The 18,182-nt window shown below is 42.7% G+C and overlaps 1 protein-coding gene across 3 annotated transcripts in view; it reads right to left on the bottom strand.

Annotated features, from left to right (window-relative positions):
- The window catches only part of TP53INP2 (tumor protein p53 inducible nuclear protein 2), a 46,571-nt gene extending 39,424 nt beyond the window's left edge, over nucleotides 1-7,147 (bottom strand). Inside the window, exon 1 of one of the 3 annotated variants that reach the window (XM_048497071.1) lies at nucleotides 6,706-7,147. The gene's annotated coding sequence lies outside the window, so the exon portion shown is untranslated. The remainder of the gene's footprint in view (nucleotides 1-6,705) is intronic. The other 2 variants (XM_048497073.1, XM_048497072.1) reach the window with 2 other exon arrangements.
- Between the last annotated feature and the right edge of the window lie 11,035 nt (nucleotides 7,148-18,182).

Here is an 18,182-nt window from a genome sequence, read left to right as displayed (position 1 = left end):
GCAGCTTACCACTCTGCACCATGGGGCTCCCTGTAATCATCTTACAGTAGGAGAAAATAAGGGACAGAGGTTAAAGAGATTAAATGGTTTGTTCAAAGATACACAGTTAGTGGCAGGGATAGGAACTGAGCCTCGGCTCTTTGCAGCTCTGCACCAAACAGGTGAAATCACACCATCAATGAGCACGAGGCAGCCAAAAATGAGACTCAAAAATTCTGCACACCTTGCATGTATTCTAAAATCCGTTGGCATACGTTTCTCAGGAGCTGATTTATCTAACCACACATACAATTAAGATAAATATGGATCAAGGTCAGATCCAGAACAACTGGGCACAGATACTCTGGTGCAGGCTTTCATCCTAGCTTGCTCAAGGTTTATACACACCTGTGCAACCCATAAATCAATGGCCAGAAATGCCATGCAGGCTCCAGCTTGTTGTTTTCTGCTGCCATCAAGCCTGCAGTTCATGCCTACCCAACAACTGCCACAGAACTGATTCATCAGTTGCCAAATGCCAAGCATTGTAGAAATCCAAGGAGAAAATTCTGGCTGCAGTTAAATCAGAAATTTTTATAATGCTATGAAGGACAGAAGTCTAATTTATTCCGATCTGACCTAGATTTAATTGGAACACTGGACATATAGCACTAGCTATGATCCACAGAAAGTTTGCAATTCTTTACTGAAAAAAAAAGAGGACTTCTCCACTTTACAACTAGCTTCAATCCCATTGGTGTAAATGGGACACAAAGACCAGATAATTTTCTCTGTCAAACATTCTATGCCTCTGTTGTTCTTACAGCTGACTTCCTCTAGAACAGGGGTAGGGAACCTGCGGCTCTCCAGATGTTCAGGAACTACAATTCCCATCAGCCCCTACCAGCATGGCCAATTGGCCATGCTGACAGAGGCTGATGGGAATTGTAGTTCCTGAACATCTGAGCCGCAGGTTTCCTACCCCTGCTCTAGAATTAGGAATTGGGGGGGAGTTTTTCAGTGACCTTTCCTGAATTAGTAGCAAGGGATTTGGGTTTAGAAAAAACCTTGATTACATGGCTCCCAAGAGAACATACAGTGTAGCCTTTTTTGTTTACAATTAAAAATCATAATCAGACAAGGAGCTGCGCAGATGCTAAACTGATCCGATTCAGAACTTGAGTTCTGATGAGCAAACTTCACGTTGGGCTTTGCAAAAAGGGTCCGTCTCCTACATTGCACTTACTCATCTTTACTTTTTAATAAGCAGATATAGACCTATTATTCTATTAGCTCAATGAATCACAGCTTTCATAATTAAAAATCTGCTTAAAAGGTATATAGCAGGGTTGGGGTTTTTTAAAAAGAGATTTCATGTTATGTTACCAGACTACAACCTTTACAACAGTCTACAACTCTTCCCCCCACTGGACAGACTGGAGCTGTAAGACAGTGTGACCAGTGGCATAGCGCCAAGGGGATGTGTGTGTGTGTATGCACCAGTGCAGGCACATGGAGGGGCGCACGCGTGCCCTGAGCACAGTTCCCCCTCACTCTGGCCCAGAGCGTGACCCATGAGCTCATAGCTGAGCTTGGAAACAAGGACTTGCATTGCATGGAGCAAATTCAGGACTGGTTCTCTGGCCAGCACCACCCTCCCCACCAACTGCTTGAGAGCAACTCAATGAAGGCAGGGATGTTGCCTGATGCACCACTTAGGCTAACTCCCAGACACTGATGATGTTGAGATGTTGCCACAGATGCTTGGCTTGGACCTGGGCCAAAAAATGACATGGACTTTCAAAATTATGGAAGAACCAAAATATATAGCCTAGCCACAAGATCAGTGGACACATATAGATGGCTCCACTGATTCTTTGCCACAACTGTAGAAAAACAACAAAGAATCTCAGACAAGGAGAGAATCCGCATGGCCTTAATTGTCCATGCTTTCATTTCCTTAGCAAATGCAGAGGCATTCTCAGAGATAAGGGAGCATCTGCCTGATCAGCAGAGTGGTTAATTCTCAGTTGGCTCTTGCTGCTTCTCCCCTCCCCCTCCCTTTTCAGGCAAGGTAGACAAAAGCTACCTGCACCATTCCTCTTATACGTTTCCAATGAAACTAGGACATTCTGGCAATAGACTGTTACAACATTACTGCACTACAGTAATACATTACAGTATTACCCTACAGTAATACTCTACAGTAATACACTACAGTTATAACATTACTGCACTACACTATGGTTATATTAGACTGTTATAACATTACTGCAAAACAGTGAAATAGCAATTATTGATTTTTTAAAATCCCTCTAGCAATAGGAGAAATGTCAACAGAAGGAAAATGATGTTGATGTGGGCAGATCCATTGAAAATAACCAGTATGTAAATATGTTTGGACTGTGCTCTTTCAAAAAACATCATAGCAACGAAGACCAGAAAGACCAATGAGAGGACAATGTTGCACGGATGCTAAAAAAATAATAAAAAGTCCTCCAGTTTGGAAGTCAAGGCAGAGCTGACCATTTGTGGGGAATCAGCTAAGTAGATGAAAGCCCACTGAGCATATTTAGCTGTCAAGGTCTTTTGATCACAGCAAGATTCACCTTACAAACTGGATATTTGTCCTCTGCATTGAGAGAAACTGGTTGCATATGTGGCTTGTCTGTTATTTTGAAGTGAATATTGCACAGATTTTCTTATATAAGGGGAAACTAAGTAGAAAATAAAACAAATGATTCCTTCTTCTCCTAGAGGAATAAATGCTGTTTTGTAGGAATTATCCTGTTACGTCAAATAATCTTATTAAATAAAGCCAGGGGGAAAATAGAAAGAAATTATACATAAAAACCCAACATGGCAGGCTGGGAGGAGTAAAGTGACTCCTATTTTTGGTAATTAACAGAGACAGTGCCTCTAACAAAAGTGCTTTTCCAGTGTTTGAACCCACTATACCTCAGAATAAAACAGGCACTGAAGACAGGTGAAGGAAAAACTTCCAGAATAGATTAAGAACACCATGTGTTCACCACAAAATCACCATATTATACAAATCTGATGTATACTTGTCATGTCATTTCTGCCCCAAATGTCTCACCAAAGGACTTGAGGCGGCTTATGGAAAGAACATTAACCATTTAAAATACTAGCACAGGCTATTCCTGTATTGAAGTAACATTTTAAAAGACAGATAATCAACAGAAACTTGATGTAAATAACTGAAAATAAATCTATGGGGAGGATCTTCAACAATTTCTATTGAACTAGAATTCCTGTTGCAAAAAAAACCCTCCACCCTTACTCACCCTGTACCTAAAGATCTAATAATTAGTGAGAGATTCTACAGTCTCATGATTTGAATGTAACAACTATGGGGTATATGACCTATTTCAGAGAAACAAACCAACTAGGAAAGGAGGGGAAGGGGTACTATATGTCAGGGATGATTACACCTATGAGTAGGTCCATGACTTTAATCCTAGATGAGCATCTGGGTAAAAATTAAGGGAGACGGAAACAACAGTGATCTCATTGTGGGGGTCTATTAGAGACACCCAAGCCAGACTGAAGAGTTGAATGATGACTTCCTGGAACAGATGACCAAACTTTCACAAAGGAGAGATGTAGTAGCTATAGGAGATTTCAATTATCCTGATATTTGTTGAGAGTCAAACTCTGCCAAGACTAGGAGGACCAACAAATTCCTCATATGACTTGCAAACAATTTCATGGTTCAAAAGGTGGCAGAAGCAACAAGGTTATTTTAGATTTGCTCATAACCAAGAATGATGATCTGGTTAATGGGGTGGAAGTGGTAGGATCCTTAGGTGGGAGTGACCATGTTCTCCTGGAGTCTGTTATATAGTGGAAAGGGAATGCCAAGCGTAGTCAGACATATATCCCAGACTTTAAGAAAGCTGATGTCTGCAGTAAAAGAGCAAGATATGAGTCCAGTAGCACCTTAGAAGCAAACAATATTTCCAAGGGATAAGCTTGTGTCAGTCAAAGGTGCCATCATATCTCTCTGGTATCTGAAGGGAATTTTGACTCTTGAAAGCTTATATCCTGGATATCTTACTGTTGAAAGTGCTACTAGATCAGTGGTGTCTAACTCTGGCCCTCCAGATGTTCATGGACTATGATTCTCAACAGCAGCTGCCAACATGGTCAATTGGGGATTGAGAGCTTTGAGAAGGACTGAGAGCCAATTGGCCATGCTGGCAGGGGAATTGTAGTCCATGAACAACTGGAGGGCCAGTTGGACACCCCTGTACTAGACTAAAATCTTGGAGCACAACGTTTTTTATGTGCTCATGAAGGACAATGAATAATCACCTCAGTACAGAAAAGGCATCCTTGGTGATTAGATAATGCAGTCCAAAGACTACGGAACACATTCTGGGCAAGCCCTGGTATATATTTTGATGCAACAGAGTGACAGAGACAAGAGATACTAAGATCAAAATATCTGTATTCTTTTGTTTTAAAATCCCAACCGTGGAAAAAAATGTACTTTCCCTATAATGCTTGTGTGGCATATGGCAGATTTTGCATTCCTGCTGTGCTCCCTATGAAATTATACATTAACATGCCACGCTCTGAGATGATATTTTATCATCTGCTGCAGTTTTATAGAAACTGATGCTATCTGCTGTTGTGAAGGGATCTTTGTGCTTTCTAAAAATGTTGATTCATTTTAAAAAAGAGGGATTATGTTGAGCAACCACGGGTAATCTTTTTAAAGGATGGATGCAGATGGATGCAGATTATAAACATTTTAAGCGCAGAAGTAAATAAAATAGAAGGTGCTGAATGAGCCTGAAATCCGAACTCTTTGCAAAGCTCTCCCTCCTTCTCAGGGACCTTCTTTGCTGAGCCGCTTTCTTGCTCAGCGGTACAAAAATATTCCCTGACTCCACGCAGGTCTCAGCCTACGAAATCGTCCAAGGAACGCACCGATCTCGGGCGGTGCCGTGACAGCTTTTCTGCACAGGTCAACGGAGGACAACTTCAATATGCGTGGGGGGAGGGGGGAGACTAGGAAAGGGCGGGCCTTGGTGATGCCTCAATGTCATATGCAAATGACGGCGTCACCGCAGGCTTCCAATACCGGGCAGCCAATAGGGTCAGAGATCAACCCTTAAATCTGATTCCGTTGGCCAAGAAACAAACAACAAAGAGGCAAACAGGGAATGTATAAGGAGCGAGATCAGCAGACGAGTGCGACCATCTAGGCAGGACTAGTGTTTTTTCCTTGCGGCTCCACAAACGGGACGTCTGGCGGCCACTTTCACAAGCCAGCCCTTTGTTGCCAGTTTTACCGAGAGTGAGAAAGGAGGGCGTCAAAGAGGTCGCGACCCTCCCCATGTAGTCGAGGACTTGGAATCCTGGTCCCGCGGGTGCTTATTTGGTCTTTAGGAACCCTACTGGGCACACGTCTCCATTGCTGTGGAAAGTAGAGCTGGTGCAGGATGGAAGCAGAGCTGCGTTAGCAACCGCCCCCCCCCCCCCCCCGATTCTTGCCTATCCTTCCCCCGGTATATTATATATTTTTCCCAGCCGGAGAGGTGACCGATCTCATACGTGCTGCCTTGCAAAGATTCGCAGAAGTGAGAATTCGTATCCTCGCAAACAAAACAGACAAACAAACAAAAAAAGGACAGACCAGGAGGGGAGGCAGATCAGATTCAGCAGCCCTGCCCAAGAAAACAAACCCAGCCCGTCTATTCTGGAGCCCGTCCGTAGCGGTCGCTGGCAGGGCTGCGGTGCCTCTCCAAATAGCTCCAGCTTCGGAAATTGCTCAGCGGCCGCCCCGCTGCTCGGATCTGCAGTTCAGCATGAGGAACATTTTCCATTCGTCTGTTCTGTTATGACCTCAGGGAGACTCGGCTCCATACAAACAAGGGAAATGCTTGGCCTTCGCGCCTCCCCCCTTGCCTCGCCTTACTCCCCTCCCCCGCTATTATTATTAATAATAATATTTGCCCTTGTCGGTAGTCAAAGCAAGCCAGGACAAAAGGCCCTTCCTGCACTTCAAACGGAGAGAGAAAGTGACAAACAAACCAGATCCCAACGCCTTCGGCGCTGGCGATCTCCTACTGTCTTTGTTTAATGCCGAGATCCCTTCCAATGAAATCGTGTGTAAACGGGGGCGGGGGAAGAGACGCTCTCAAAAATCCACAGATTCTCTCTCCCCCCCACCCTCGTTTTACGCACCTCCATTAATTCCCAAGAACGCAGTGAATGATTCCGGCGGGGAGGGGTTAAAGTAAACATAAATCTCTTTTCCAGATCCCGAATACCCAACCTGGTGCCTTTTGGCTTACTGTTCTGAACTCAAAACAAATCAAAAGCCCCCCTCCCAGTGTTTAGCGCCCCCCTATCCCAAGGTAATGCATTCGTTATTTTTCTGCCAACCAGAGAATGAAATCCTAACGCGTCCATAACAACGGATCCATAAGCATAAAGTGAGGCTCCCGGCCGCATCCAAGCTGCGAAATACAAGGAGAATTTAAATGACACACCAGCATGAAAACAGATATCAAAGCAGACTGCCATAAGTCATTAAAATAGCTTATATGCAAAAGGATGGCTCTCAGTAACGGAAAAGCTCCCCCACACTCAATCACAGGGAGTGTTCAGTTCCACCACAAAGAGGGGGGGGGGTCCCCAAGTTTGGAAAGAAATCAGCCGCACAGAAATAAGCAGGAGAAGGACGCTTACCTGGCCTTTAATGTCATCAAATGTTTTGTAAACAACGTCTCAAAGAAAACCGACAAAAAAAAATTTTTAAGCACCGGCTTTAGGCAGAGTCTGTGAGGTAGTTTTAATTGAAATCAACCGAAAGCGATCATAGAAATGATGTTTGTTGTTTTAAAAAAAAATGAAAAATGAAAAAGATCCCCCTCCCACAAACAAAGAGGATGCAGAAGAAGAGAAGGAGGCGGCGGCGGTGATGATGTGAACGGTATTTCGGATCTTCTCAGAAGATATACACCATTTCAAGCGGCCTGCGGCTGCTCCTGCATCCGGACGCCCTCCCTCCCCTGGCTGCAGTCTTGGTATTCTTATTTTTCTGTTATTGCTGAATCCCCGGTTGATCTCGGCTCAGAAATTAGAACGTTCAAACAGCTGATTGTGGCGTCACAAAGGGGCCCGCCCGCTGCCGGAGTTGCGGCCGTTCTCGGCGACCAATGGGAGACAGACAACGTCTGGAAGGCGGGGCTTTCTGAGAAGCTGTGGGGCGGAGCTTCGACTACTCCACGTGAACTCTGGGACCCGTGGAGGGGAGACGGGTTGGGTTGCGGCCGGAGGAAATACGAGGTTTCAGGCGGGATGCGAGATGGTCATTGGGCCTGGCTGGGGTGTATAACGGAAAACGGGGAACACGCCCGCCCCTCCTGGAATGCCTCCGAGACCGAGGGAATTGGCTCAAGACTCTCCTTTCCCTGCCAGCACCCCCTTTGTAATCCGGTTGGAAAGGGATCAAGATGAGATTTTTAAAAGACGATATTTGGGAATTAAACTATTGGACTGTCACTTTAGGAAAGTGAAGGTATACCTCCGTTATAAGCTGGTGAGCTTTAAGACTGTACAAGCAAAAACGTTCCACTTTGTGCCTTGCATTCCTCTTTAAAATGAAAGTAAAATCAAGACAAGATTTGAAGCATCAGGAAAGCAATACCTGGAAGAGTTTAGATTTATACCCTGCTTTTCTTAACCATAAGGGGCCCCAAAGCGGTTTACAAACTTCTTTCCTTCCTCTCCCTACAACAGGCATTTTGGCAGGTAGGTAGGGCTGAGAGACTTATGTGCAGGAATGGGGAACCAAACCTAATTCATCAGATTAGAATCTGCCGCTCAAGTGGAGGAGTGGGAAATCAAACCCAGTTCTCCAGGTAAAAGTCCACTGCTCTTAACCACTACACCACACTGGACTATTGTTCACAATCCATTGTACAAGCTTTTGCATAGCAGGAAACTCATCTGCCGTTGACATTCAAGGGGGAAATGATTTGTCAGTTTAAAAGGGCTTTGCATACTCGCTCAGGTCTCAGGATCCACATACATATAGATTATTTTACTTTTATAAAGGTGAGGGAAGGTTTGTATGGATTTGCCATATATAAATGTATCTGGTTTCACAGAGCCTTGTTGGGACACAGAAATGGTGCAAGAACACCCTCTGGAAACATAAAACCAGCAGTAAGATTGAGAGCCTAGGTAGAACAGCAGAACTGGAGGTGAATTTCAGTGCAGTCCTAAACAGAGCTAGACACTCCTGAATCCCTGAAACGGTAGGAGTGTGCTGTTAATCTCTCCAGTAGAAGGTTTTGATGGCATTTGCGTCTGTAAAGAGGAAGGAGGTTCTTGCCACCTGAATTGCTGCATATTGTAAGAGCTAGTATAGCATAGGAGTTTATGCTGTCAGTGTCAAAACAAGGAAGTTCCGCATTAAAATTTCATCCCTGTCACGAATGTGTGATGTGCTGCCATGCAACAGACAGTTTCAATCGCCCAGCCTACAAAACAAAGATAATAATTCTAACCTACCTCACATGGGTTCATTGTAAAGGTTAGTGAGGGTGTGTCAAGATGTGTACAATTTAAGCAATGAGCCCAATGTAAAACCACACTTACCATGTTTGCTCAGACATAAATCTTCTCTTCAGGGGAAAACCTGTTCTTCCTGTTTGCTACAGAAACAGAATGTGCACAATGCTGATTGGCTGGCTCCCTTTGACATCATAAGGCTACTTTTCCTTCATGCTCCAGAGCAGTTTTTCAACATTTAAAGAAGATTTTGTGTGTGACTTTAAATGTGACATTTCGTGGGCAGCCCATCTGAAGAATGAGGAAAGGGGAAGCACAGTCAACTAAATCACCATTCAGTTTGCTTATTGGTACATCTGACAGTTAATTGTGAACACTGGAATGAGCTGGGCCCACTGTTGCTCACTCCTTGCATATTGGTATGTCCAAATGCATCTTGAAAGTATGTTTGTGAAGTACCATGAATGTCACTCATCCATTTCCTTCTTGCCTGCCACAGTCACTTTAGTTCTTTGGCCTCGAAGAAGTAGAAGTTTTGGTGGCATCCTTCAGCAATACAGGCTGTACATGGAAGGCAAAGTGTTTTGGGTCACAAGATTAATTTTGTATTGTCGAAGGCTTTCATGGCCGGAATTACTGGGGTGCTGTGTGGTTTCCAGGCTGTATGGCCGTGTTCTAGCAACAGTGCTGCTAGAACATGGCCATACAGCCCGGAAACCACACAGCATCCCAAAGATTAATTTTATCTTAATCTGCTTCTAACATAAGGGAAATGAAATAGATAAGCAGCGAACAATTCTACCCAGATATCCCCTGCATATTAGAGATGTAAGAAGTCTCTTTATCAGACCTTACTAATCCAAAACCAGAGCTTATCTGCATGAATGATGTGCATCTCAGAGGCAGCTAGAACAACTAGCTGGAAGGAAGAAGTGGTGGATGTGAGTCCTCTTACTACATGGATGGAGCCTTTCTCTTGCAGTGACTGTGGAGTTCCAGCTTCAGAAAGAACCAACAAAGACCCAGGAAGTTGCAGAAATGATGAGATGAGCCTCAATTTGCCTCTCTGTGTGAAAATTGTTACCAAGTTGCAGTGGGCTTTGGCCACTCCTTGCGGTTTTCAAAGGAAGAGACAAACAGGTGGTTTGCCACTGCCTGCTTCTTCATAGCTACCCTGTACTTCATTGGTGGTCTCCTGTCCAAGAGCCAGCCCTTCCTGGAAGATTGGGGTAGCCTGGGCTATCCAGGCCTGGGTTACTCATCTGGGGGATGATAATTTGAAGACTATCCTGTCAAAGAGATTAAACTTGAGGGTTGGAGAGCTATGCTTTCTGATATGGAACATTCTAATTAAAACTGTTTTAAAAGAGGTTTATTCATTTTTAGCTGATCTAAAATTTAGCTGATCTAAAATTATTTGTACATTTCTTGATGGGTTTAACCCAAATGCAGTCACTCAGATGCATGGCAAGCACTTCCTGGCTTCTAGGCCTTTAGTTCATATGCTATGAAAGGACTGTGGCTCAGTGGAAGAGCAGCTGCTTTGCATGTAGAAGCTCCCAGGTCCAGTCCCTGACATCTCCCGTTAAAGTAGTAGGTAATGTGAAAGATCATTCCTGGAGTATCACCGTCAGTCAGAATGGACAGTACTAACCTGTGGCTTCATTTGATACAATGCTGCTTTGTCCATATGTGGGATGAAAATTCCTAACCAGCGTTATTAGCCTGGGGCTGTTGATGAGGAAATGGTAGACATTCTGGTTCTGTTTGGGATGCAGGCTAGAATAGATGATGATGGAAGAGTTTTTTCCCTCTATGTAATCCCAAATCTATATTTTGTTGATAATTATGCTTTGTATTTATACAGTACTTTCATACATATGATCATGATACTTCTCAACATCTCTGTAAGATAGGCCAATACTATCTCTTTGTTGGGGATGGGGAACTAAGTGGCTTGTCTGAGCCTACCTGGTAAGCTTTTTGTGCATGTGTGTGGCAGATGGGATTTGAACCAGCAACCTGGATCATAGTTCTGTCTTATAAAGTGGCACCCTTCTAGGTCCACTTAAGTCAAAGGACTTTAAAGGGTATAACTCTGCTTAGAACATTCTTGCTACACCCGAAAATGAATTGGAGAGAGCTATTTTGTCTACAAAGCATGCATCAAGCAAAGCCATTAAAATTACTTCCTGAACTGGGACATAAATAGAACTAATCTAACATGTCTGTGTGTTCCATCGTCAGCATTGTTACAAGTTCATGGACATCATGTGAGGAAATGAAGGCAGCCCACGGGTGATTCTGTTATTTACATTTAGCATACAACACATGTATGCACATTATGTGTATGCAATTTCTATGCCTTCAAAAGCATGGCAGTTTAAATCACGTTTATTACACACATGCAATGCAAGGCCTCCTAATTGACTAGGGTTTACTGTAGCTAATACAAAACTGATGTGTTTCCTCGTAACAGCATACAAAGCACCCTCCCGCTCTCTAAATGCAGCTGTCAGTAGAATTGTGCAGGTGGTGAGCAATAACTCCGAAACCAGAGTCTCATCCTATCTTTGGCTGTGTTTACTTTGGTTGGGCTGTGTACTCCAAATACCACAAAAATCTTTTTTCCTGTTGGTCTGGCAATGGGATTCCAGAAACTTGGCAGGCTGAAGTTGGTTAAATTATGTCATCAGCTAATATTGCCATGCTGGGCTTAATCCGGACTCAGGTTCTAATCTGTACTCTGCTATGAAACAAGGACAGAGGGCTAGGCCAGTCCACTTTATCTGCCTTACAGAATTGGGTGAGGATAAAATGGAGGAAAGGAAAGCAATATATACTGCATTGTGCCCTCACTGGAGATGAAGGCAGAGCATACATGAAGTTCATGATTTAGATTGCTTGTTCCAATATTGTATCCCAAATCTATGTTTTGTGATTAATTATACGCAGCATTTATACAATACTTTCAAATGTACTATGATAATTTTCAACATCTCTGTAAGGTAGCTCAACAAACTGTCCTCCATGTGAATTTTGTAGTATGAATCATAAGACATGAAATATTGTGGTGATTTCCTAATTATGCAGGCACAGGTACAGCTGGTGAATTAGCCAGCGCCATCTGGTTGAGGGCCACCCACCCTGGGGAAGGAGCAAGAGGGAGGAGGAGCGGACCTGGTATCTGAGCAAGGCCCACCCAATCTGGGGGAAGAGTAAAAAAAATGTCACAAGAGAGGCTAAACTACTTTATTCTTCTCATTTGGGGGAAAAGATGAAATCAGGTTGTGCGGGAGGTTTCAGGAATAAACTTGACAGGAGTGAGGAAACGTAGGATAATTATACACAGCAGATATTTGGTATTCAGAATGTAGCTGATAGGTTTCACAGACAGGTGGTGGTTACTTTTAAGAGACGGAACACTTGGCAGTCTCTTAGTTGAACTGACATCAGTTTTTAAAGTTGGTGGAAGCAGGAACAAAACATACAGGTCCCCAGTTTTTCTCTTCAAAATTAGTTAGGGATCAATCCTCAGAGCTATTCTCTCAGGGAAGGACCCCTGACTACCTTCCCACACACATCACAACTGTGTTCCTTCAATCTTGGCTGCTAGCCTCCAACTGTCAACTGCCAACTATAGGATTATTTGGGGTTTTTTTCCTTTTCAAACCTCTTGTCACTCAAGGTTCCATGGCTGGGATTCAGCTGTCCGTCACAGTATTCAGTATCCAATCAGTATTCAGCTGTCTGTCACAGTTGTTGTAAGCTGTTATGGATCCCCATCAGAGAGAACAGTAATTAATAAATAAATAGATAAATAAATAAATATTAAGGCAGGGTTTTTTTTACCAATTCCTGCCCTTATTGCAAACCTCCAGTTCCCTTTTTCTTCATGCTGTCCTGGCAGTCCCTGGTTATCCCAGAGCAGCATTTCAGGAACATTGGGGGCTGCGGCAGTATCATGGTGGTGAAGAGGTCCATTCTGCTGATAGAAATGACTTCCATTAATCCAGATTTTCTGTATTATCCAAGCCACCATGAGATGTCTGCATGTCCCTCAATTAAACAGCTTTATGGAGTAGATAAAGCATAACCTCCTGGCCAGCACTTGTAGCTCATGAGGAACTAATTGCATTTGAAAAGGTAGATATACATATATGTCTTGTCTTTTTTAAAAATCCTGGTCAGGCTTCATGCACATAGAAGAGTTATTATCATATATTAGGCATTTAGTCAGGTGTGTCTATGCATATGGGCACGCCTACCCAAACAATTATAAAACTTCACATGAAATCAAGGAAAAATAACATGGGCTGAATGCACACTGGTTTTGTTGGCCAAAGGTTACATTGTGTTATGAGACAATGATTCTGTCCTCTACAGTAGACTTCATCCTTGCATGAGGTGGTCTCTTGAAATCATTTGATGGTTGACATCCAGGCAGCCTGGGTGTGGTGTCCATGTCCTTTAAAAGCTGGCCCTACATAAGTGAGACAAAAAACTGATTTTATTACATATGTGTCTCCCTCTTATTTCTTTTGGCGAATTTGCAATCAGACAGTTTAAAGGGACTTTTTATTATGTGTTGACATTGTTGTTATCTGCTAGTTTTACTGCCCAGAGATCCTGAGAACTGAAATTATGGTTGTTAAAATTATCCTAATAAAGACATTCATTTTCAAGTCTGTCATATAGAGGATGGAGCTGAGTTGTTTTCTGGTGCTCCAGAAAAGTTGAACTAGAACCAAAAAGTTTAAATTAAATCCAAATAGTTTTCGATCAAACAATAGGAAAAACTTCCTGAAAGTTAAAGCAGTATATGGCCTGACTCAGTATATCAGACATCGTTGAGAGGTGATGGGCTCTTCTTCTTTAAAGGTTTTTAAGCAGAGACTAGATGGTCATTTGACAGCAGTGCTGATCCTTTGAATGGCAGGATGGGAGAGTCAGTGCTCAGTTCTTGTGACCCTTTCTTACATGCCCAGGGTAATGCTGATTGCCACTTTGGGGGTCAGCAAGGAATTTACTTCCAGGACAGATTGGCCAGAGATCATGGAGGTTTTTTGCATTCCTCTGAGCATAGAGCTGGGGTCACTGGGAGAGTAGGGGTGAGGTAGTTGCTGTATAGGGGTTGGACTAGGTGATTCTTGAGGTTCCCTCTAGCTATGTTTCTATCATTTAGGAAGTTAGACCTTGACCTGACTTGGTTTACACTATAAAAAACAGGAAGGATGAGTTTTCCTTTACAGTCATCATTGCAGCCTCTGTTAGTAATCTGTCTTGATGAAAGGTAATCAGTGCGGGCCTTCACGCCTTACCAAACATTACATTATTTGAACTGGGCCTACTTCCCTTAGTATTGGATATTTTAGCCAAAATAAATATATTTGCTTTAGTTGTATATTTTCTACAGTGTGGATCATCTTTGCAGACAGATTTTAAGAAGACAGATACTGGCTGAAAATGGAAAAATGTAAGAAAAGCCCTATTAAGTATCTAACTCAACAACTTATTTTCTACTGTTGTGAACTAAATGCTCCCGATGGTCCCAGGGAAGGTCACAAAGGCCAAAGCCTCTAACTGTTGTTGTCCCAAGCAACTGTGATCTACGGATGTACTGACTTTGAACATAAAAGTTCCATATAGTCATTATTTTTTCTTTTTTCTTTCCTTCAAACAACCCAGGAAAAAGCAAAGGAATTTTTTAAAGGATATACATAAAGCAAACACAAAAACATAACAACAGTGGTGGCAGATCTTTAACATAATTTTTTGCTGAAAATGTCTCAGCTTAAGATCTATGGAGAGATCAATGATAAACTTTAAGGCCATATCCCATTGCTTTGGCAAAATAGAGCAAACTAGCTCCTTCTTCTATTCATTCCATATACCAGTACTCATTATCAATGTTGGGGTGCTACTGCAGCATAAATATTAAAACAGTAATTAAAATACATCAAACAGATGCCTTTAATACCTTAATTGAATCCCAGGGCCCCATTTCTTCAGACTTCTCATGTGTCAATATATTTCTTTAGCCAAGGTGGCAAACTTCTTAGCCTCCTGTTCCATATCTTCCATAGCTGATACCTGCTTCGAAGTTTTCTCCACATTTGCTTCCAAGATTTCCATTTCCATGGGCTGTTCATTGTTTCTGACCAGATGGAGAAGGTTACTGTCACTCAGCAAACTGACAGGAAATAACACTTTTCTGGGAGTAAGCCCCACTGAATAGACCTGAGTAGGTTTCTGCGTAGACCTGGTTGGTCTCAGAATCTCTTAGACATGGTCTGGAATTTACACATCTTGAGGCTTGGAGACTGTGCTGAAGCTGGATTCATCTGCCCATGTTTATCTTGTGTTCCAAACTTTTCACCCACTCTTCTGAGGGCAACTTTCTTGGATGCCTACAAAGAATCCACACCTTCAGGATATTTCATCACAGATAATTGCTCAGCAGAATGGACGCCTTAACTCTGCCCATTGCTGTTCTTGAAACTGGATGAGTAATGTTTGCCTGATTATGGAAAAGAGGATCACTGGAAATATGTTTTGGCTCTTGGATGGATGCTGGCTGTTTTGCAACTGAAGTCATCTGACCTTTTTTTACTATTCTTTCAAGGTTTGCAAAAATATAAAGTCTTATTCCTTATTGGGCATTTTGAAACCATGAAACACGACATTTGATAAGTGAAATGCTAAATATATGAAGACTGGGTAGTCCTTTACTGTCCAAAACTATTGGATTATACAATGGTAGAGTCATTTCAGGTTTTAAGTGGATTCAAGGTGCAGGAAAAGAGATTACACCTAAACATTAATAATAACTTTCTGATTGTCAGAGCTGTTCGACAGGGGAATTCACTGCCTCGGAGAGTGGTGGAGTCTCCTTCTTTGGAGGTTTTTAAACAGAACATATGTTGGGAGTGCTTTGACTGTGTGTTCCTGCATGGCAGGGGGTTGGCCTTGATGGCCCTTGTGGTCTCTTCCAACTCTTTGATTCTATGAAAAACCGGGACCATATTGTCAGTTTTGGCAAAAATAAAATTGCCAACTTGTGAAGTAATTAGCAGAACATGTTGGAGTGTGATTTTGGGGTGGAGCTATGGCTTATTGGTAGAATGTCCTCTTTGTGTGCAGAAAATTCCAGGTTCAATCCCCAGCATCTTCCATTAAAGAGATCAGGTAGTATGTGATGTGAAGGACCTCTACCCAAGAACCTGGAGCATTGCTACCAGTCAGTCAAGACAATGCTGACATTGGTTGATCAATGATCAGTTATAAGGCAGTTTCGTGTGTTCATGCACAATCTTATCTGCCACAATCACTTTGATTCCACAACTGACTGGGTCTAATGTATATGTCAAGTTACAGCATGCATTAAAGCATTTACCATCACTCTCTGACTCGGCAGCCAATTATTTGCAGCTGCTTGATTAGCAACTTTGTTTTGCACGTAATAGTTCTCCTTGGCTTGCAGACAACAGGAAACACAAAGATGAAGAGATTTCCTTGTTTCTTTTACCTGGGGGCAGTTCTAGGCTATGATGCTTTATATTATGTAATCATGCTTCTTATGCATAAATAATGAATATAAGCATTTTCTAACCAAAAGATAACAGTGAGCACAGGAAGGTCACGGGTGTTTTCACTGCCATATCACTAACTCATCTACAAAGTTTCATTTGGTCTTTTTGAAATGAGTTGGTCCTGTGCATGTTTACTGAGCAGCAATTCCTAGTTGGTTTCTTCAGGACTTTTTTTTCTCCTAAAGGTGTTTATGCTTTATTCATTACATTTGTAAATGATACTAAATTGGGAGGGATAGCAAAATTTTAAAGGGACAGGACATTTTTTTCCTCCAGCCTGTGGACAGCCCTGCCTGGAATGGAGTCTTGTTGGAGGAGAGCAATGTTGTAAAGATTGCAGGTTCAAGGCTACAATTTTTCCATCTGGATTAGAGCCTTGTAGCAGGAAAGTTTGTGATACTTTTATCTAAACTTTCCCTGCCACCTCAAGATCTAAAAATGAAAATTGCACTTCTCGAATCTTGTGACTGCAGAGAAAACCCTTAAAATGTGTGACCAGAAGAATCTGAAACCAGAGGTTACTTTGACAAGGACTGAAATGAGTGACCTCTCCACTATTACCTCTGCACAATTAGACACTATCCTTCTGTGCCTCTGTGCCAGGTTGATCCAGAGTTTCAGCCTTGGGTGTCATCAACATGTTTAAGATGACATCCAGCTATCTGTCATGTTGCACTTCATGCTGGGATATAATCATCAATATTCTGATGACACCCAGCTATTTCTGTTAATGAACAGTCATCCAGACTGTGCTTCAGATGTTTTGGCCAGCTGCTTGGAGGCGGTGGTGAAATGGTTGCAACAGAGCAGCTGCAAATCCATCCAAGATGGAGTTTCTGTGGCTGGGTCAGGGAGGGGTGGGTGAGGTTTGCCAATTACTGACTCTTAACAGCATGCAATTAACACCTGCACCAGCTGTCAGGAGTCTCAGTGTGATACCTGATGCCTCTTTATCAATGGAAGCTCAAGTCACACATGTGGCTTTCCAGGCTTTCTAACATCTCTGCCAGGTGAGACTATTGGCGCACTGCTCATCTCAAACTGACCTAGCCATGGTAATCCATGCAGTGGTCACCTGTAGATTGGACTACTGCAGTTTGCTCTATGCAGGGCTGCCCTTTGGCCTGCGCCGCAAACTCCAACTGGTGCAATATGTGGCAGCGTGGGTCCTCACCAGCACCCTGTGGCAGGCACAGATACCACTTGTGTTCTGCCAGCTACATTGGCTCTGGGTGAAGTGCTGAAATAGGTTCACGGTTTTGTTGCTTATCTTTAAAGTCCAAAATAATCTGGGGTCATATTTGTGGAGCCACCTCTCCCAGTATGTCTCCAAACAGATGCTGCATTCAGCAAGTAACAATCTTCTGGTGGTGCCTGTCCTGAAATATGACCTCAACCAGAACCAGGGCATTTTGAGTCCTGCCCCCAACCTGGTAGAGAGACCAGGGTCCTGCATGCCTTGATGAAATTCCATAGGGCTAGTAAGGCAGGCATGTGGTTGAGGCAGCTATGGTTTCCATTTGTGGGACCCTTTCTTCAAGGACTCAGTGTGGCATATGTGGTTCCTTCCTCCATTATATCCACATAACAACACTGTGGTGCAGATTAGGCAGGAAAGAAAATGACTGGATAAGGTCAGTCACTGAGTTTCATAACAAGCAAGGATTTGGACTTGGGGCTTCTTAGCCCTGGTCTAACTTTTACCACTATAACATGTAAAGACTATGTCTTTGTGTGTTGGAGAAAGAAGCTATGGGAGCAATCCTAAGGAAGTCTACTTGGAAATACCCCATATATACTCGTGTATAAGTCGACCCACATATAAGTCGAGGCACCTAATTTTACCACAAAAAACTGGGAAAATTTACTGACTCACGTATAAGTCGAGGGTGGGAAATGCAGCAGCTGCTGGTAAATTTCAAAAATAAAAATAGATACCAATAAAATTACATTAATTGAGGCATCAGTAGGTTAAATATTTTTGAATATTTATTTCAAATAAAAACAGTAAACTAGCTCTGTAAGTGGGAAAGGGAGTCAACAAAAACAATATGG

Source organism: Sphaerodactylus townsendi, linkage group LG05, assembly GCF_021028975.2.
Source record: "Sphaerodactylus townsendi isolate TG3544 linkage group LG05, MPM_Stown_v2.3, whole genome shotgun sequence".
Classification (NCBI taxonomy): Eukaryota; Metazoa; Chordata; class Lepidosauria; order Squamata; family Sphaerodactylidae; genus Sphaerodactylus; species Sphaerodactylus townsendi.
The sequence above is the reverse complement of the archived record's forward strand: the minus strand, read 5'-3'. Positions and strand labels throughout refer to the sequence as shown.